Source organism: Papio anubis, chromosome 11, assembly GCF_008728515.1.
Source record: "Papio anubis isolate 15944 chromosome 11, Panubis1.0, whole genome shotgun sequence".
In the NCBI taxonomy this organism is placed as follows: Eukaryota; Metazoa; Chordata; class Mammalia; order Primates; family Cercopithecidae; genus Papio; species Papio anubis.
Genome location: NC_044986.1, coordinates 54,292,045 through 54,314,582, shown reverse-complemented (window position 1 = coordinate 54,314,582; position 22,538 = coordinate 54,292,045).

The window sequence follows — 22,538 nt, the reverse complement described above, 5'->3', positions numbered from 1 at the left end:
AGATAACGCTGGCCACTCAATTGGAAGAAAAAGTTCATTGGAAAGTTAATGTCAAGGACATTAAACCATGCCTCCTGCAACAAGTTTTGGGAGTCCTGTAATGATAGACTTGTTATTTTCTATTATTTGTGCCACTGGCCTTTTTTTTTTTTTTTTTTTTTCCTTTCTGGGTGAATAATTACTACTTTGCCAACCTAAGAAAATATCTGCATATGCTTGTTAATTACATTGTTCTTGTCATCTGACAACATTCTAGATGTGCTTTGGGCATAAATGACATGGTACCATAGGCTCAAATGCCAAGAAATGTTGAAAACCAAGTCTTTCTAAGAGGAGTTAGGAAGGTCTTTAAAATTATTATTTAATGAAAGTTAAATTTTTAAAGTGCCTTGGAATAGGCTCTAGGACAATGATGAGTGTGGAAGCATCGTGTGGAGACAGTTCACAGAGGAATAACCAGTCTCACCTCATACATTTTAAAGATCATACACTTAAGGTAAATAGACCTAGTTTATAGCTTTTGAGGCTTGAATGCAGTTCAAATGACATCCTCATATTTATAAATTTGTAAAGAAACTGTAATACCATAACTTTTAATTCTTGCTCGTTTTAACTCCCAGTTTCCACTCTTCATAGTGGTTGGCCCTGACCCACCCAAGTTATGTCAGAGGTGGAGGGGATAATCAGTCCAACTCGTGGACTAGCCTGACCACTCTGTCCGCAATTATTGCTGCATAACACCCCAAAGTGTCAGCGTAAGTCTTAACCCCGTTTATTATTTGGATGGGTCTGCAAGTTGGCTGAGCAGTTCTACTGATCTTGGCTAGACTTATGTCTCTAGAATCAGCTGGCAGGTCATCTGGGGGTAGAGGTGGGACAATGTGTCTCATATTTCAGCAGGCTAGTCCAGGCATTTCTCTTAGTTGTAGTTAGGAGTTCAGGGGAAGCTGAAAACATGCAAACAGTTTTCAAGTTTCTGTTTAAGTTTGCCACTGTTGCTGAATGCAGTTAGAGTGGGAGGACGCTGAAGAAGGGTGTGGATACCGGGAAACCACAGTACAATCAACTACATGCTCCAACCTCAGATTAACTCACACAGGGCACCAAGAAAGTGTGTCTTGTCGTCCATGGCTTTCTGGGGCAGCAATGTCAGAACAAGTTAGACATTTAACTTGGATATTTAATTCTGTGAATCAGAACAGAGGCAGCAGGACAAGCAGCATATGCGAATTTTAAAATCCCTTTTCTTGTTTCTTTTTTTTTTCTTTCATCCGTTACCTCTTCTAAGTAGAGCCCACTGGGCAGTCCTAGAGTATTGCCATCTTCCTCTTTAAATTATGATGTTATAGTTTGGAGAGTGGTTTGGTGTCCTAAGCAATCTTGTCTTATTCATGAGTTTCCTTGGTGATCAATGTCAACTGATTTTACTTCTAATGTAGGCAAACTGTTCGCTTCTATGACAGAAATAATGCAAAATAATGCATACCTTCTATTGTGTGTTGTAAACACCAGTTCACTAGTTAATGTTGAAACTCTTTTCACAGATCTAGTAGTTTTAGTTCAGCTTTTAGATGCAGGGGCTACTTAGTTTTAAAATACTGTTTGAACTTGAATATGCTGTTTTATTTCAGTTTAGTTGGATTTTCATCATCCTAAATCAGAATTTCACATTAATTCATTGTCATTTTCTCCCTCTATTTTTTTTTTTTCTTTTTAATGTACCAAAGAGGGTGAAAAGTCTTAGGACGAATGCCTATTTACTTTATAATTTCCCTTTCCCATGCACTTCCCATTCATTTTTTCCCCAGAAGGGATACTGTTAGGTTTTTACTCTGTTATTGGTAATAATATGTACATTTGCATATGTAATAATTAGTTTTGAATCTGTTTCTTGGGGATAATAAAATTAGTAAATCTTCTTTGAAAAATGGCAACATCTAGCACTCTGGCCTTATCCAAATATATCAGTGTGTTTATCCCTAATTTCTAGTTTCTAGATTTAAGTGAATTTGCCTAATCTTAAGTAGAAGGGTTAATCAGACCTGTGCTCAGTTACTACACAAATATGTGCTATGTAGCTTTTCCAGGCTAATTTTTACTTTTTCCATATAGCTTTTGTAGAGACCTTACTTTCATGAAAGTGCTCAAGGATCCGAGTTTTTGAAATATGGTATCATCCATTTGAGATGAAGCCATAAATAGCAGATAACATATTAGAAGCTTCCACATAACAAATCTGCAAATAACTGAAGTGCATTTCTTCAAGTATTACAGTGTTCTCAAACTGTTTATAATAATCCTTCCAAAAGATATTGCACAATTCCTTATATTTTCAGAAGGAGATATTTAAGGTAAACAGTGGCTATTTTTTCACCGTATTTAAATAAGGTCAGGCCAGGAGGTGGTAGATGTTCTGTAGCCACTTTCAGAATCATCGTTATTCCTGTTCCTTCCTTTAATAAAACAAGGCAAATGCCTCTGAAGTACCTGCTCTCCCTCCTTATTTCAGTTATCTATCCATAGCTCCTCCAATGATGTCAAACACAGTACCTGGCTCATATTCATACTCCACATTACAGTTTCTGAAGTTATTTTTGATGATTTTTTGTACACATAGGTGATTTTTCCGATACCTTGACCTCTCAGTCCCTGACCTCCTCACTTCCAGTGATTTTATTTTCTACCCCAACTTCAGCCACTCATTCTCATGGGCACTCTAGACATTACTGATTAATATCCCACCCTATCTCCTCCTATACTTTCATCTTCCTCTTTCTACTATTTTCACCCACAAGGATCCAGTGCGTTGATTCTAACCTTTGCATTGTCCATCATCTTCATGTTCTTACTTTAAGCCTTATACAACTTGGATTCAAAAGTCCTTCATTACAGTCCCTCCCATATACACAGTTACAGATTTTCTAGCCCTATTCCTTTCATTGTATTTCCCTGGGAAACTCAAACCCTGGTTTTCTTTATTTTCTACCAACTCAGTACCTGTACCTTAGAGATGAAAAAAGTTGGCATGTTCTCACTTAAAAGAGGGAGCTAAACAAAGGATATTGATGGACATAAAGATGGCAACAACAGACACTGGGAACTACTGGGGGTGGGGTGGGTCAAGGAATGAAAAACTATTAGGTACTGTGCTTAGTACCTGAGTGATGGAATCAATCATATTCTAAACCTCAACATCACACAATATAATATACCCAGGTAATATATATTATGTATAATATATATTAATATAATCTATATAATATCTATATAATATAATATGATAGGTATAATATAATATAATACAAACCTGCAAAAGTATGGCCTGAATCTAAAATAAAAGTTGAAATTATTTTAATAAAAAGAGCTAGATGAAAATGGTTGGAGAAAAACACAGCAATCTTCCTGGTGTCTCTTGAAATTTATTACTTCAAACTCCAAGTGGTTTGAAGATTGCCTTCACTACTGTCAAGGCAATCTTACTACGCCTTCAAAGCCAATTACCCCACCATTCTTCCAGAGGGCTGTTTCACCATGCCTCCTCCCTCAGCCTCCCTTAGTCCATGTTTTTACCTTTTCACTAAGAAAAAGGTTGTAATCAAAATGTTAGCACATCTTCAAACCTACATATCCATCTCCTTCTAGATCCATATGTATATATATATATATATTTCTTTTCTGCTGTTATAATGGATGAACACTGCCATTTTCTATGTGAATTTAACTCTTCTCCTGTTGCCCTTAGATCCAATACTCTCTCTCATATTAAAAACCATCACTGGGCCAAGTGTGGTGGCTCATGCCTGTAATCCTAGCACTTTGGGAGGTCAAGGAGGGATGATCTCTTGAGCCCAGAAGTCCGAGACCAGCCTGGGCAGCACAATGGGATCCTGCCTCTAAAACAGCAACAAACAAACAAAAAGCCATTTGTGGTAGTACGCGCCAGTAGTCCCAGCTACTCAGAGGCTGAGGTGGGAGGATCACCTGAACCTATGAGGTGGAGGATGCAGTGAGTTGCGATGGTGCCACTACACTTCAGCCTGGGCAACTGAGTGAGACCTGTCTCAAAAACAACAGCAAAACATTACTACTGCTATGCTCACTCCTTTCTTCTGCAACTGGAATGTTTTTCTCTCTACTGTGGCATTCCCATTAGTATACAGGTAAGATTTTCCACACCTATGTTATTCCCCGCTTTAAGCATCTATTATTGACTTTTCCTTTACTCCTACACCTACCACCCTATTTCTTTGCTCCCTTTTCAGCAAAATGCCTCAACTTATTTCCAATTCTCCTTCTTTTCTCTGTTAACTCACTCCAATCAGGCTTTCTCACCATCCCAGCCCTAACACCCCCATAAATTGAAACAGTTCTTGACAAGAACAACTTCTATATTATTAAATCTGAAGTTCAATTCTCCTCATTTTACATGACATAATAGCATTGGAGACGGTTGAATGTATTCTCCATTATAAATGTTCTCTTTCTTCATTTGGCCTTATTGACATTTCATTCTCCATATTTTTCTCCCACCTTTTATCTTCTCAGCACCTTTCATTGAGTCATTCTCTATTCACCAACCCCTGAGTCTTGATATATTCTGAAAGTCAGTCTTCTCTTTTATGTAATGCTTCTTTAGGTCAGGTTCTGAAACCTATTAGACTTAATAGGTTTCAATAATGACTACTTTATAAAACCATATTTGCTATCCTGAACTGAAACTTATAGGTAATATAATCTATTCACACATATGATTTTTAAAAAGCAATACACAGAACACTGATAAAAAGTCAAGGAAGACCTAAATAAATTGAAGATATGGCATAGTTATGAATTGAAAACTCAGTTTTTAAGATGTCAATTATTATAAAAATGATCTATAGATTTAAAACAATCCTGATTTAAATCCTAGCAGAATATTTTTCCCTTAAAAAATCTACATTCTAAAATATGTATGGAAAGGCAAAGGGAATAAAACAGCCAAAACTATTTTGAAAAAGAATGAAGTTGTATGGCCAGGTGTAGTGGCTCACGCCTGTAATCCCAGCACTTTGGGAGGCCAAGAAGGATGGATCACCTGAGGTCAGGGGTTCGAGACCATCCTGGCCAACATGGTGAAATCCCATATTTATTAAAAATACAAAAATTAGCCAGGCGTAGTGGTGCATGCCTGTGGTCTCAGCTACTCATGAGGCTGAGGCAGGAAAATTGCTTGAACTCAGGAGGCAGAGGTTGCAGTGAGCTGAGATCGCGGCACTGCACTGCACTGCAGCCTGGATGACAGAGGGAGGCTCCATCTAACAAAAAAAAAAAAAGTGAAGTTGTATAATTCACACTACCAAATTCCAGGGTTCACTCTAAAGCTGCAAAAAACAAAGACACTGTGGTATTGAGAGATAGATACATAGATAAATGGAACAGAAAATAAAGTTCAGAAGTAGACACAAACAAATATGATCAATTGGTTTTTTAACAGCTTTATTATATAATATACAATAAATTGCACATATATAAAATATACAATCTGATAATTTTGATATATGCATATACCCTTGAAATCAGGAAAATGAACATGTCAATCAATTGTAAAAATTTCCTTATGCCCATTGGTAATCCTGCTTGTAGGCCCTCCTCATCATCCCTCCTTCCTTTCTCCATTCCCAGGCAAATAATGATCTGCTTTCAAGTACATACAGTTATTTGAATTTTTGTTATTTCTATACTTTTTATTTATTGATTTACTTGGTGTGGCTTCTTGCTTTCAGAATAATTGTTTTAAAATTTATTCTCATAGTTTCATGTATCAATAGTTCATTTCTTTTTAACTGCTACATAGTATTCATATATATAGAGAGAGAGAGCGCGCACAATTTTCTTGTCTGTTGACCTGTTGATAGAAATTTAGATTATTTCTGGTTTTTGACTATTACCATAATAAAGCTACTATGAACTTTTGTGTACAAATCTTTGTATGAACATATGCTTTGGTTTTTCTTGGATAAATACCTAGAAGTAGACTGGCTGGGTCATTTAGTGGTTTAACATTTTAAAAAATTGCTGAACTGTTTTCCATAGTGATTTGACTATTTCACATTTTTACCATTCTGGTTGCTCCACATCCTCACCAACACTGGTATGGTCAGTTTTTTGTGTTTTTTTTGTTGTTGTTTGTTTTCCAATTTGAGGCATTCTAATAGATTTATAGTAGTATCTCATTGTGGTTTTAATTTGCATGTCACTGATGGCTAATGATGTCATTTTATGTGTTTATTTACCATCTATACATCTTCTTTGAGGAAGTATCTGTTTAACTTTTTAAGCATTCCTTTCTTATAGGCTTTCTCACCCATATCATTATTGCACATTGGGAGTTCATGATACACCCGGATACAAGTTATTTATTAGATATAATTTGCAAGTATTTTCTCCCAGTCTGTGAATTGTCTTTCATTCTCATTACAGAGAAGACATTCTTTTTGAAAACCAGAAATTTTTAAATTTGCAGAAGTGAATTCATCAATGTTTTTTTCTTTTTTATGTATGGTACATTCGATACTGGCTCTAAGAAGTATTTACTTAACCCAAGGTCACAAAGATTTTTACATTATGGATAAGTCATGAATTATGATTCGAGATTCTTAGTACATATGTATTGAATGAACAAATGAAATTACACTTCTTACATTTTAAAATCACATAGCTTCATCTTGCAGTGCTTTTGTGTGTGTGTGTAAAACATTTTTAGGCTACAATTTATTTTCACTACAATCCCCATTGGGTTGATGAGAGAGTTTGGGCCCCCGATGGTTTAACAGCTCTGTCCACAGTATCAGGAACTTGGGTACAAACCCAAACACACCACACCACAATTCAAACAGAGTCAAGCTCCAGCCACAAGCTAGGTGTATTTCATTATTAGGAACACACTAAAACATGCTAGTTATTTTTTCTAAACTAGGAGTGGGTATTAATTAGATTGTGAGAAAAGTTTAAGTAGAGTTTCTGCAGTTCAGTGGCCTCTCCTCTAGTGAAAATACTTGGACCTTGTGTAATAAATCATCCCATGTGTTCTCATAAAATAGTGGCATTATTTTTTAAAAGACCTTAAATAGTAAATGAACAAAAATAGAAAATGTAGGTTGTATTTTCATATCTGTAAATGTCTTTCTTAATGAAGAAATGAGCCTCTTCTACATAAAAATGTGCAACTTGATTATTTCAGGCATTTTCAGCCTTTTCTACTCTTGATTCTTTTCCTGTCTTCATCATGTTCATTCCGTGAAAACGGGCCACAAAGGAGTGTGCCACAAAGAATATCACAAGAAACAGGTTCTTTTTTTTTTTTTTTTTTTTTTTTTTTTTGAGACTGAGTCTGGCTCTGTCGCCCAGGCTGGAGTGCGGTGGCCGGATCTCAGCTCACTGCAAGCTCCGCCTCCCGGGTTCACGCCATTCTCCTGCCTCAGCCTCCCGAGTAGCTGGGACCACAGGCGCCCGCCACTTCGCCCGGCTAGTTTTTTGTATTTTTTTAGTGGAGACGGGGTTTCACCGTGTTAGCCAGGATGGTCTCGATCTCCTGACCTCGTGATCCGCCCGTCTCGGCCTCCCAAAGTGCTGGGATTACAGGCTTGAGCCACCGCGCCCGGCAAGAAACAGGTTCTTTAAAAAGAATCTTTCTGAGGGAACCAAAGTTGAGGTGAGGCCAAAAGATTTAGAAGACACTTAGAGAGACACTGTGGGCTCCACAGCCTGGATCAGCTCCTTCCTCTGGGCCAGGCCTGTGAAGCAGTGATGGTGAGTGTTGCAGCAGAGGCAGGTCCTGCCTTACCCTCCAGGACACAAACTGATCCAGTCAGTACATGAGGCCACTATTGTCCATTTTACAAATGAGGGAACGGAGGCCCATGTCTAATGTCATGCAGTTAATTGGTCTTAAAGCTAAGATGTGGGCCCAGGGCTGGTGGGCACTTGTCTTTCTCCCTTGGTACCTATCATTTCTCCACACTTTAGGTACACAATTTGTTCATTTGCATCAGTATGAAGTTAGAAAAGTCCCACCCAAAGACAGACAGACAGACTGACAGACAGACATACTTTTATCTAGCAGCACTTGAGGAAAAGAACACAGTTGACTCTATGTATTTGCAGGTTCCTCATTTGCAGATCCAACCAATCAGAGATGGGAAATATTCAGGGAAAAAAAAAAAACTCCAACAAAAATAACAATACAACAATTAGAAATAATACAAAATTTAAAATACAGTAAAACAACTATATAGCTTTTACATTGTATTATGTATAATACATAATCTAGAGATGATTTAAAGTATACAGTAGGATATGGGTAGGCAACCTGCCCATATAAAATGATATTTTATATCACAGACTTGAGTATTCACAGATTTTGGAATCCATCTGGAACCAATCTTCCACAGATACCAAAGGATGACTGAATTAGATAAAATTCAGCAAGTATGTCACTAATACCACCCTCTCTTTCCCACTATATCAGGGAGTGTCACTGTGAGGTGGAATTTCCTCCTTCTCCCCGAAAGGAGAAAAACTACTGAACTCATAGGCTTCATTTTCCCTGGCTGGACAGAGATTGGTGACTTGGAGTTAATAATCTTTAACAATAAATAGAAGAGGTGATCTCCAGAAGAGATGAGGGGTTCTGGGAAAACACTGATGGCAATATTGTTTACCTCGATTGTGACAGTGGTTATACAAATGTTATCTATTTGTCAAGACTTGAGAAACTTATGAATGTTGCATTTTGTTATATGTAAATTATAATTAAATAGAGTTATGAAAATAAGCAATAGGCAATGTAAGGCCTGCACATGCTCTGCCAACTGTCCTTGTTCTAAAACACATTCAGTTTGTTTTCATGAAAATTAAGCAGTAAAGCACAGAGCAGACCACAATCTGACTGAAAGAAAAACACATTTTCTGGTTTATAAAGGTTAAATGTCCTTCCCCCAGCAACATCTCTTAGCAGACCACTAATTATTTTAATCTCCAGCTCTTAAACTTGTATTCCAAAAGAACAAATCAGAGATCCATGCATTCAAGTTTAGTTTCTTCTGAGTGTTCACACACTTGAACACCCTTCGTTTACTTAGATGGATAAGTCACCAAGTTGGCAAACATTGGGTTACTTTCTCATGAACTATTCTAATTTTTGGTCTGGTTATTCCGGATATTTTACTGAAGTTAAACTGTGATCTAAAGTATAGTAACTAGAAGTTAAATTGTGATCCAAAGTGTAGTAACAGTAGCTAGTATTCATAGAGTTCATAGTCAGTCCCAGGACTGTACTTTACATGAATTAAGCCATTAGCCATTTAGCAGCCAAAGTAATTAGAAATAGTCACAGTGTAATTTAGCTACATCAGAGCAGTAAGAATACCAAAAAGTCTTAGAAAAATATAGATTCCTTTCTAGTGATCCTTAGCTCCATCTTTGGAGTCAACGCCATCTTTCCAGTTGTCTCTGCAACAAAATGAAAAAAGAGTCATCTTTGACTTTTTCTTCCAAATCCATTCTATTAGTAAGGTTTGTTGGTTCTACCTTCAAAAATGCACCCAGAGTCTGACTCCCTCTCACCACCTCCAGTGTTAGTCCCCATCATCTCTTTCCAGGGTTGCCCAGTGGCCTTTTAGATTCTTGCATGCTTTCCCTTTTGTCACCCTATCCTTTTTCTCCATTAGCAGTGAGAATGAGGATGTTAAAATCCGAGTCAAATCATTTCACTCTCCCACTCAAGATCCTCCAATAGTATTCCATCTCACTTGAATAAAATCCAAAATACAGTTTTCCAGAGCCTTATATTCTCGAAACTGTGGCTGCCTCTCTGATCTCATTTCCTTACATTCCTATCATACTTAGCCCTCTGGCTAAGCTGGCATTGCCCTTCACGCAGTTCTTCCTCCTACGCCTGGAATTTGCACTTGCCTTTACCTGGAACTTTCAATTCTCACATCTAAATAGACTTCTCCCCAACGCTTTCCAGTTTGCTTTGCCTGTATCATTGCCCTAGAAGGTTTTTTGCTGGGTAAGAACAGCCAGTGCCTCATGACTCAGGCATTTTACACTGTCAAATGTTTCTTCGTAGCACTTATTATTATCTGACATATATTATGTTTTTCTTATTTATTTATTGTCTGTCTCTCCCATCCCATGCCCCAGTGCCACCCACCCCCCCACCCCACCATATTCTCCCTCTGTAGAAGGGAAGCTCAATGAGAGCAAAACTTTGCTCATTTTGTTCTGGTCATTTTGCAGCATCTAGAACACTGAACAGAGTAGGGTGCTCACATATGAGGAAAAAGAAAGAAAGAAAAGAAAGAAAGAAAAGAAAGAAAGAAAGAAAGAAAGAAAGAAAAGAAAGAAAGAAAGAAAGAAAGGAAGGAAGGAAGGAAGGAAGGAAGGAAGGAAGGAAGGAAGGAAGGAAGGAAGGAAGGAAGGAAGGGAAAGAAAGCAGGCAAGAAAGAAAGAAAGAGAAAGAAAGAAAAAGAAAAAAGAAAGAAAAGAAAGAAATAGAAAAAGAAAAGAAAGAAAGAGAAAAGAAAGAAAAGAAAGAAAGGAAGGAAGGAAGGTAGGAAGGAAGGAAGGAAAGAAAGAAAGAGAAGTCTTTTTGGTGACTTTAAAATTTAGAGAACAAATATTTGTGATCCTGTTCCCCACTAGCTGCAGGGGCTTTTGAGGGTTCCAAGGCTGTTGGAGCATAAATGGCTCTAGTTGGCTGTGCTCTCTGGTAGTTCTGCTCTCCCTGCTTTTCGACAGCTACTCTCTTTCTTTTGAATAGAAGCTTTCTAGCAGGCAAGGAAGCAGTATGTTTGGGGAAGCGGTATGTTTGGGGGCCCTCTGTGTCTCTTCGCTTAATTGTCCTGGTTTGTATCCTTTATAATATGCTGTAATCATAAGTGTAGCACTCTCCTGAGATCTGTGAGTCATTTTAGTGAGTTACTGAACCCGAGGGAGTCCTTGAAACCCGCAGATTTGTAGCCAGTTGGTCAGAAGTATGGGTGGCCTGGGCACTCCTGAACTGGCATCTGAAGTAAGAGCAGTCTTTGTGGGTACTGTGTCCTTTAAACTGTGGAGGCTGAATGCTAACTGGATTGTTAGCATCAGAATTGTATTGCAGTATCTTAATGTGTGCTGCTGTTTAAAGATGGCTTGGTTAATATATAGTGTTGATTGATTCACACTGAATCAATATTACAGCCAATAGCACTGTAACTCATGCCTGAATGAAGCTTATCTGCATGTGCATTTTCTTCCTCACGCATATTACAGCCTTCTACACTTAGGAACACTAGGCAACCCTTCAGTACTACTCTTGGTAGAGCCATTTTAAACAGCAATATCTCCAAAAAAAGGTAAATAAAAATAATAAAAGTACCAAAATGCAAAATCATGGCAGTAAATAGACTGTGAAAAGGAAACTTGTTTTTGTGAGCTGAAGCAAGAAGGCAGAACATTACCTTGTTTCATGGCAGCTAGGAAAGTGTGCCTCCGGTGACTCAATTTTTTTTTTTTTTGTCTGCTCTGTGCGTGTCTGCAAATGACTGAGAAAATGCTGTCAATATTTATTGTTGTTTATGGTATTTATGTTGGGGCTGCAAATAAATTTTAGCAAGTAGGTGAATTTGCAAATACGAAGTCCATGAATAATGAGATTCAACTCTGTATACATTAAAACACCCCCACCTACACACACACAAGCAAACACACACATTTGATTACAACCTTCTATCTTACATCTTAGAAAACATTTGAGGCCTGGTGCAGTGGTTCATGCCTGTAATCCCAGCACTTTGGGAGGCTGAGGTGGGAGGATGACTTGAGGCCAAGAGTTTGCGACAAGCCTGGGCAACAAAGCAGAACCCTGTCTCTATAAAAAAATTTTAAAAACCAGCCAGGCATGATGACTCAGGCCTATAGTCCCAATTACTTGTGAGGCTGAGATGGGAGGATCACTTAAGCCCAGGAGTTGGAGGTTACAGTGAGCTATGATCACGTCACTGCACTCCAGCCTGGACAACAGCCCTTAATCTTGTTTAATTCTGCAGCTGCTCTTTCTGCTCCATAACAAGCTAGGGTAAGACTCAGCTCCTTTTCCTTGATTTCCTCTCATACTAATCACACAGAGACTTTGTTTGTGTAGCAGGATTAGAGGAAGGCTTGCGAATGATAAACTTGGTTGCATTACAATAACACAAACAAATTGAAATAGAATATTAGACATCTGTGTCTTAAACTACCCTTTAGTCCCTGCATCTCTCCCTCCTGGAATTTTTAACAGTTACTCTATCTGAGTCCTTAATGTCTTTATTAAAAACAACAAGCCATCTACCTACTTCAGATATTAAGCTTAACATCACTGGCCAAGACTTCCAGTCTCAGTTTTGTTCCCCTGTTTCTCAACAATGTCTGTGAATAGAGGAACAGAGGTTTAATTTTACAAAAATGAATTATGATAGCCACTTTTGGCAAGCACAGTTGACTATGGTAGTTTCAGTAACATTTTTCTTCCTCTATGTTACTGATGTCAAACCCATTTAATCCTCATATGCTCTCTATGAGAAAGTTTTATTCCAAATTTACAGATGAGGAAAAGGCCTGGGGAGGTTAAGCAGCTTCCAACTTCTGAACACTGCCCAAGCTCACAGAGCTTAGGATAAGGAGTTCAATGCAAATCTAAGAGGCCAAGGGATTTAACTACTGCATTAGATTTACTTACTTCCCAATTCTGTAATTTCCTTAAGGGATACTTGCATTAGTGATAATATGCTGTACCATGTACATCGCTGTGGAAAAAATTCCCGTCTTTAATCAAATTAAATGCTGAAAATACCATCCAAATTAAAAATTAAAGATGTGGGTTTATGGACTCTTGCACTTCATAGAGATTCTCTGCATGGTAAAGAAGCTATTGAAAGGCAATACCAAAAATCAAACTTGTTTCTATTTGAGAGTACTATATAAAAGGGTTTTAAATAAGTACTTAATTATATTGGTTAATTAGGTACCTGCAATATTAGGGCAATTTTCTGATGTAAGGCAATTCTGAAAGTATGCAAATTAAAGAAGTAAAAGTACAATGGTGGAAGCATGTCCAGATTATATAAATGAATTAAAAATTTTCAATTTGTCACTAAGCAGATTGCTTGCTTTCTTTTAAATATACAGAAAAAGCATATGGATTCTGAAGATAAACCACATATGAAAAAGTTTTAGTTTTTTTAAAATTTTTTTACAGCTTTACTGAGATATCATTCAAGACATATTAGTAAATTTGTGATTTACATTTATAAACCATCACCACAATCCAATTTTAGAACTTTTCCAGCACTGCCCAAATTTCCTTTAATTTTACCTTTTAAGGAGTGTTAAGAGCAGAAAACACAAGCAAATCATCCGCCTTAACGAGAAAAGAAAAAAATCTCCTAGTACCACCTAGTGGTGTATAAGTAGATAGCGAGTTGATGTTGGAATTTTTGAAATCCAATATTCAGATTAGACATTTCTCTTCCATGGAATTGCGAATCAGCTACTAATATTTCTGTTTTTTAACCGAAAGTCAACTTCAAAATATCCACAAGCTTATCCAAAATATTTACTAGATAAATGTTAAAACTTTAGTTTTAAAAACAAACAATATCCTTCAAATGAAAGTTTACTTGGAGTCCCAGTATGTTTAGCTGATAAATAGTTAATCATTGGATGGTCTACTCGCTCCCTTACTTGCTGAAAATAACTGTAGAAAGTAAAGTTAGAAATAACTGGAGAAATACACAAAGTGGAAAGAGTAGTTATCTTTGAGTACTGGAAGATGAGTGAGGTTTTCCTTTGGTTTTATTTTTTTGCTGGAGTGTGTATGTATAATTGAACAAAAAACTGTAATACATTTTATTTAAAAATTGAATATAAAATTTTAAAGTATTGCAAAACTGCCTACCAAGGTCCTTGCAAAACAGCAATATTCCATGAATATTATTTGCCCTTCTCGTTTCCTTCCTATTGGTGACAGTAACTCTCCATCACTCACAGGCTGAGGACAAAGGAAAATGTCTATGTTTTATGGTTAGCTTGAGCTGCCATAACCCGGTGTTATAGACTAGGTGGCTTAAACAATATAAATTCACTTTCTCGCAGTTCTTGGGGCTGGTAGTACAATGGTTAAGGTGGAAGGCAATGGTTAATTAGGAATGTCTTGTTTCAGCCTCGCTATGTAATTCCTTGCAGGAGTCTCTGCTAATGATATCTGGCTTCATGGAAACTCAATGTCCCATGAGTGATAAAGTCATGTTGTGTAAGGTTCATATGGTGAAATGCACATAATTCTGATAGTGTTCCTGGAAAACGGTGCTTTATTAGTGAAAAATTATTCAGAGAAAGAATAATTGCAGCAAATAGAGTTATGTAAGAAGTCATGTCAAATAGAATAATAGTAGTAAATGCCTAATTTGGATTCCACTTCTGGTTCTGATTCTTACTATCCATGTGACCTTGAGCAAACCACTTGATGTCCTCCTGAGTTTGTTTCTCAACTGTCAAATGGGGATAATAAAAATATCTACTTTATAGGGTTGTTATGAGGATTAAATGAAATAATAAACATATAGCATATATTAAACACTCAAGAAACATTAGGCATTGCTACCATTATTTTACATTAATATTATTTTCTTAGGACGGCATATGAAAGAGCTGTCTTAACTGTGACTTTGGGGGAAATCTAATCACACCACTCCCATAGGTGTAGATTACAAAACTGTCTGGGAGAGATAGACACAGTGCTGTCCTTGGTTCTGAAACCACCACACTAAGTAGGACATAGTAGATGTGAAACCTTAGGATACCGGTGACTGCTGCTCCAACCTCTTCCAAGAATTTTGAAACAGGCAGGGGCAAAAGTGGAGGAAAATATGGAGGAGGAGGAGAAGGAGGAGGAGGAAGAGAGAGAGAAGCATAACTCCTAAGAACTTGCTAGGCAAGGGGTGGGAAGAAACATGTTTGACATTGTTTTCAAAGTGCATTGCTTGCTGTCATCAAGCAAGAAATAACTCCCTTGTATTTGGCAGAGAGTTGTAGGTGTGTGTTGAGGGGGTACTTTATATATTCCTTTCCTCAAGCTATCCTTGGTGTACTTCCCTATCTCTGTGCCTAGTCACCCTGTATCAGTACCTAATCAGTACACTGAGAGTTCCCTGAAGGCAAGGACTGGGTCTCTTGCACTCTTGTGAGGACAAAGGAAAATGTCCATGTCTTAGTTAGCTTGGGCTGCCATAAAAAGTGTTATAGTCTAGGTGGTTTAAACAATATAAATTCATTTTCTCACAGTTCTGGGAGCTGGAAGTCCAAGGTAAGCATGCCAGCATAGTTGAATTCTGGTGAGGGCTCTTTTCCCAGCTTGTACATGACCACCACCAACTCCTTGTGTCCTCGCATGAGGGTGAGGGAGAATGGTGAAGAGAGCTTTATAGAGCAAACTCTCTGGTCTCTTTTTATAAGGACACAAATTCCATTATCACGAGGGCCCCTAATTACCTCCCAAAGACCCTATCTCCAAATATCATCACATTGGGGGTTAGGGTTCAATATGTGAAATATGAGGGGACATAAATTTTTGGGTGGACATCAATCTACGATAGCTTGTAAAGTGGGAAGCACACAGTTTCTGTAACTGAAGGCCCTCAATAAATGGTAGTTTTATAAAAAGAAGCAGCTGTATACTGGGCCTCACTGTTTTGGTCTCACTATATAATTCTACTTTTTCATGTTGCAGATTAAGTAAGTTGAATCTGGGGTCAGCACATTTGGCTTTGTTATTGTCTTTATTTCCTTAGCCGTGTGCACCTGCTCATCACAGAAGATGTGCAGATTGACTGTGCTGAGAATGGCAGACAGAGGTGTGGAACACAGCAGCAGGGAGCCTCCATAGCAGAAAAGGCCAGAGTCTAACTACACTAAGGGATGACTGCTGGGTGGAGCCTGAGTGCATTGTATTATAGAGTTTAATGTGCACTGGTAGCTATGACTTACATAGTACTTAGTGTATGCCAGCTGTTCTAAGAATTATATATATTCATTTTAATTATTACAAAAACCCTAAGGGATAAAACTGTTATTATTTGAATTTTACTGATGAGGAAATTAAGGCAAAAATATGTAAAAAACCTTGACAAAGGTCACACAGTAAGTGTCACAGGGGGGATTTGAATTCAGGCTGTTGGATTTTTGTGTTTTAACCACCATGGTATAGTATCCTTCCTGAAATTTAAGTAACATACTACAAAGAATTTTCTTCTTGGGTTTAGTCTGCTAGCATATACTAGGTCTTCCTATGGTTAATACCTAAAGACTGTGAGGAGTGGTGGGGGGAGTGGGGCAAGACTGAAGGTGAGAATTGAGAAGTGGCTTCCTCTGGGAAAGTGATTTACTCAGGTAAGGGAGAGACAGTGTCTTTCAGAAGGTGGCATAGCCTCACCAGGACAGGGCAGAGAGGGCTGATCCATTTGTCTGAGGAGGTTTATGGGAAGTTGGAGTCTTGGTGTAGTCCAAATCTTCTAAATTCTGTCCCACTCCTTTGTGACCAATGCTATAACTGTAATGTAAGAAATCATGAAACTGTGACCTCAGACTGGAAGAAATTCAGTCTCTAATTATCTTAGCTTTAGTGCTAAATAATAATAAAAAGTCTTGAGTTCATCACAGTTCAGCAAATTCAAGCATTTGAGCTTTTCTTTGTTTAAACTTTCTGGTTTTGTTAGAAGTTGCTACTCCACAATATTGAATTCCTTTAGTTTTTCATACTAGTCTAAGGTCAGAGAGCAGCTCAGTTTCCTTAAGTCTCTTTTAAAGGTCAATTTATTCCAGGTGACCATAGGAATTTGTTTAATTAGATAATTCGTCACAGCATGCTATGGGCTGCTAAAGTCTACTTTCTGAGAATTAACATGGTTCTTACTACCTTTAAGTCAAATAACCAGTGCCAGATTTTTCCATATTCCTGAGGGTTGAGTGTCTGCAACTAACTCTTGATGACATAGTAGAAAATTTTGAGCCAGAAATATCATTTCCATCTATGTTTGTTTCCTAGGACTGCTGAACCAAATTACTACAAACTGAGCGGCTTAAAACAATAGAAATTTATTCTCTCACAGTTCTGGAGGCTAGAAGCCCTAAATCAAGATGCTGGCAGGGCCATGTACCCTCTGAAGGCTCCCTGAACTTTCAGAGACTCAAGGACTCCTTCCTTTGTCTTTTTCTAGCTTCTGGTAACTCCCAGCATTCCTTGGTGTTCCTTGGTTGATATGGTTTGATTGTGTCCCTGCCCAAATCTCATCTTGAATTGCAGTTCCCATAATCCCCATGTGTCATGGGAGGAACCAAGTGGAGATAACTGAATCATGGGGGCGGTTTCCCCATCCTGTTCTCATGATAGTGAGTTAGTTCTCATGAGATTTGATGGTTTTATAATGGGAGTTCCCCTTCACTGGGCACTCATTCGTCTCCTTCCTGCCATAATGTGAAGAAGGACATGTTTGCTTCCCCTTCCGCCATTGTAAGTTTCCCGAGGCCTCCCAGCCATGCTGAACTGTGAGTTAATTAAACCTCTTTCCTTTATAAAGTACCCAGTCTCGGGAATGTCTTTATTAGCAACATGAGAATGAACTAATGTATTGGTTTATACCTGTCTGACTCCCATCTCTGCCTCTGTCTTTATTTGGCCTTTCCCCCTCTATGTGTGTCTGTGTCTCTGTGTCTCTAAATTTTCCTTTCCTTACAAGGACACTAGTTATTGAATTTAGGGCCCACCCTCATCCAGTATGAGCTCATCTTAATTTGATTACATTTGCAAAGGGCCTGTTTTAAAATAAGATCATGTTTACAGGTACTGGAAGTTAGAACTTGAAAATAAATTGTATTTTAGCTTTTTAATTGTTTAATGCTTGCTTTTAAATCAAATTATACAGTCACATAGATTAAAGTGCCAAATCATTCTGAAATTCTTTTTCCAAAGCACCTTTATGCCTTTTATTCCATTTCTTTTCTTGCAGAAAATTATTTGCTCACAGATAAACTGTGTTTTAAAATTTTTAGCTTTTGTTTCCTGAGCACAGCTACCTGTATTTCAGCTTCTTCCTCAGTCTTGCTCTCTTTTACTTGAGTCCTGGTTGAACATAACTTTTTGTGGGACACAATTTATCATCATTGCACACCATTGGTGGTTATAGTTCCTGTTATCATTTTTGCATGTCTTATACCTTCAGGACTCTCACATTCCTGCTAAACATCTCCTAAGACTTCTGAATTAGGCAAAGGGACAAATGACAGGAAAAGCACATTATAAAATGCAGGACACAGGAAAGTGAATGTGCCATCTGACAGTAGCTAATTTCCACTGGCTATAATTGGATCCATCCCTAAAAATATGGTAAGTTGCTTACCTGGTACTGAGCACTGATGTTGGCAGGCAGGCAGTAGCCCTCCAGTAAAAAGATGATATTGTCAATTCCTGTAATCTCCTCTTTAATACATTTTTTCTAAACAAATGCAAATTTTCAACAGATTTTACTTGTGTATCTACATTTTCTTGTGTGGCATGGGGAAGAGGAGACAAGCAGTATAATAGAAAATGATATTTCATTTCTATTCACTCCAGTAATAAGTGTCAACAGGTCTCTTAACTCTTTCAGTGTTCAACAATATTTCAAGATTCTGCCAGGAAGGCTGGAGACTAAAATATTTCTGAATAAAAAATTAAGCTTTCATACAGGCTATTCCGTTTCTTGGAAAGTAACTAGAAGCCTTCTATGAAAAGAAACTATGCCATTTCAAATCTACTTGGAGGGGTCAATTATTTCCCCCAAAATATTCTCCTCTGCATTCCATTAAACAATTGATTGGCTTGTCAAATGCCCATTTGCTTTCCAGAGATGGTGTTCTTGATACCAAAGAGGTATTACAAATCCTTGTCAGTGCATTCAAAAAGGTTTATAGTCTTTTCATGTGAAAAGAATGGATAATATAAAACTATTAGTAAATCATGGCATATCATAAACAGAAATGAAAGGTAGTCTGATTTTCACTGAAAGTCATTGGCTGCCATCAGTCCTCAGGGCTTGAACTATCTAGCACTTCTGCTTAATAACACCCCAGACAGCATTGCTTCAAAGGCTCCATAAAAGGTGAAGGCTAAAAAAACTTCAAGTAATTAAATGTTGGACTGAATAAACAAATGTTTCCCAAAAAAGATTTGCATTGCATGCATACTTTTTTTTTTCTTTCCAAACCTAGTTTTGGCCTATTTTTCAAATTCAAAATCTCGAGCAGCAGACAACTTTCCAAACCCAAATGAACCATCTGAGAACATTAAAAAGGGGCTGGATTCACCACCAAAGTCTGAGAGTTAAAAAAATTTACTTCAGTGTGTATCCTGTGCGAGAGTATGCTGGCTATCTCTTCAATGTCTATTCTCTTTTTCTTCTGCAGTAATAGAAACCCCAGTTTTCATCTTGGTACATGGAAGCCTACAATAAAGTATACATTTCCCAGATCCTCAGAAAGATTGGTGTAGTCATGACCAAATTCTGGTCAATGAGAATGTTCATGTTGCATCTTTTTCAGGCCACACCCTTTTAAAAGGAAGGGGTTTGCTTTTCCCCTCCTTTTCCTTTTTTTTTTTTTTCCTGATAGCTGAAATGCAAATATGATATTGAGCTATCTTGGACTATGCAGATGCATGTAACACACTAGACTTGTATCTCATTGTTTTCATTTGCCTATCACTAAATATTAATTAGGCTGAGCATCTTTTTTCATATATTTACGGATCATTCAAGTGCAGCATTCAACTCAATGAGTTGAAAAGAGTAATAAGACACATCTAAAGAAGCAAGAAGGAGAGAAATAATAAAGATGTTTATTTTTAACCTTTCTTAATTCCTAGTGAGTCCATGTAAACAATAAATTTCCCAAGTGCTGCCTTAGCTATGTCAAACTAAATTTCACATAAACTGGGTTTTGTCTGCATTCAGTTATAAATAGATCTTTATTTTCTTTAAGGTTTTTTTTTCCCCTCTTAGCCCATGGATTTTTTTGGTCATATATTATTTAGTTCTCAAATATTTGTTACATCTCAATAGCTATATTTTTGGTATTAATTTATAAACTTATTGTACAATAGTCTGAATAATAGTTTGAAGTACATATTGGTCATTTGGAATTTATTGAGATAATTATAAAGGCTTGAAATGGTTCATTCTTATATATGTTACATGTATATTCAAAACGTATGTCATCTACTATGTCTAATGTATCAGAATGGTGCAAAAGTAATTGTAGTTTTTGCCATTAAAAGTAATTGGATATATGAAATGTATTTAAATAGTAAACTTTAATAGTGGGCAAAAATTGCAATTACTTTTGCACCAGCCATATATATATATATATATATATATATATATATATATTTTTTTTTTTTTTTTAATTATACTTTAAGTTCTAGGGTACATGTGCACAACTTGCAGGTTGGATACATAGGTGTACATGTACCATGTTGGTTTGCTGCACTCATCAACTCATCATTTACATTAGGTATTTCTCCATACCAGCCTAATATTTAAATAAATTTCATATATCCAATACTAATTATTCAAGTATTTGATATCTTCGTTTGTTATTGTCTGCTTGTTCTATTAGTTTCTGAGGAAATTATGTTATAAATCTCTTACTGTTGTTGTTCTTTTTAGAATAATGCTTTTTAAGCCGGGTACAGTGGCTCATTCCTGTAATCTCAGCCCTTTAGGAGGCCGAGGCAGGAGGATTGCTTGAGCCCAGAAATTCAAGACCAACCTCAGCAGCATAGTGATGTTCCTGTCTCTACAAAAAAAATTAAAAAATTATCTGGGCACCGTGGCTTGCATCTATAGTCCTAGATACACAGGAGGCTGAGGTGAGGATCACTTGAGCCCAGGATTTGAGGCTGCAGTGAGCAATGACCATATGACTTCACCCCAGCCTGGGCAATAGAGTGATGTCTCAAGAAAAAATAAAATAAAGAGAATAATGTGTTTTGCATTTATTTTGATAAGCAATTAAATATACTTATTTTGGTCTTTGTCAAATGATACAGAAATTGATTGCATTTATAGTTTGGCTTGATTAGATTATTTTCAATTATTTTAGTGTTCAGAGACAGCATTCTTATTTTGAGAGAGAAGCTTACTTTTAGTTATTATTTCTCTCTCTTCCAGTGTGCCCATCATGTTTGTTTAGTGGTTTTGCAATTATAAAAGGAAAGATGAAATTTTAACAAGAAGCAATGTTTTCAGGAAGTTTCACCCGGAGTGCCTAGCAGCATCAAAGGATTCACGTGAAAACCTGAGGACTGTGCAGAATGAATAGGTAGTTACACTGAAACACTGGCTGCATTTGATCATAGTGTTAAATGACATGGGAGCCTTCAGAATGACAAGCCAAAGAGACAGGGAAAATGGTCCATTTTTATGCTTGCATTCAGGCAAGTATGCACAGCCGTGTAGAAATATGACTGGACAAAAAGGGTGTGATCTAACACTAATAGACTGAATAGTGAAACCCAGAAAGGTCTGTCTGGATTCTAATATGGCCTCTGAGCAGCATTTCTTCCTCCTGGGTGTGGCACAGGAACTTCTCTGGAATGAGGGGCCAGGGACAGGAGGGAAGAGGGTTGGAGAATAACTTTTGCTTCTGATACTGCTTCTGAGGGCTTCATTTGGGGGTATTGTTTTCCTGAATCCCAACAGTACATAGTTCATGTTGACTGAGCCAGGACTGCATCTCAGCTCTATCTTCCCCCAAAGACTGGCTTTTCCTTTTCACCACCCTGCCTCCTTAGGGCAGATTTATTTGGAGTAAAAATCAGTGGATGACTGTGGAGCATGGGGGTATACTTCTCTTGAGTTGTGTAATTCAAGTGTCATGCTAGAGGGTAGGACAAACACCTCTAGTGCCATGAGGGGTATGATTAAAACGAGGCCTATTGGGAGAGCTTGAAAGAGTCAGCCCATTGTGTGCAGGGTTCTCAGGTGGAGCTGGATGCTCTGAGGAAGGTGCTCCTTGTGAAGAATCCTGCCCCGGTACCACTTTTCATTTATAGGGATAAGAAGGGAGCAGGAAACACTGGACTGGCCATGGGCCATGTGAGATTTCTGGCTGCAAGAAGTGGCCTTGCTGGAACAAGGGAGTGTCCAGCACTCAGGGGTCAATGGTTTAGGGAGTTCACCTACCAAAGCCAGTATGAGCTAATGACTTTGTAGCCTTCAGCTGAACCAGCTCAGTCCTACTGGGCTAGTGCATTGCTAGATCTCCTAAAGGGTAGGGGGGACCAGAAGGAGGTACAGTGTGGGTGGGGCCACCAGGACCATCTAGCAGGCACATAGCTTGTGTCCTCTCAGCAAATGAGGAGCTTCCCAAGATGACTACTTTATTTGAGTAGATATATGTCTCTCATTTTCTCTTTTCTTTTTGGTCTCGTTCATTTTCATCTT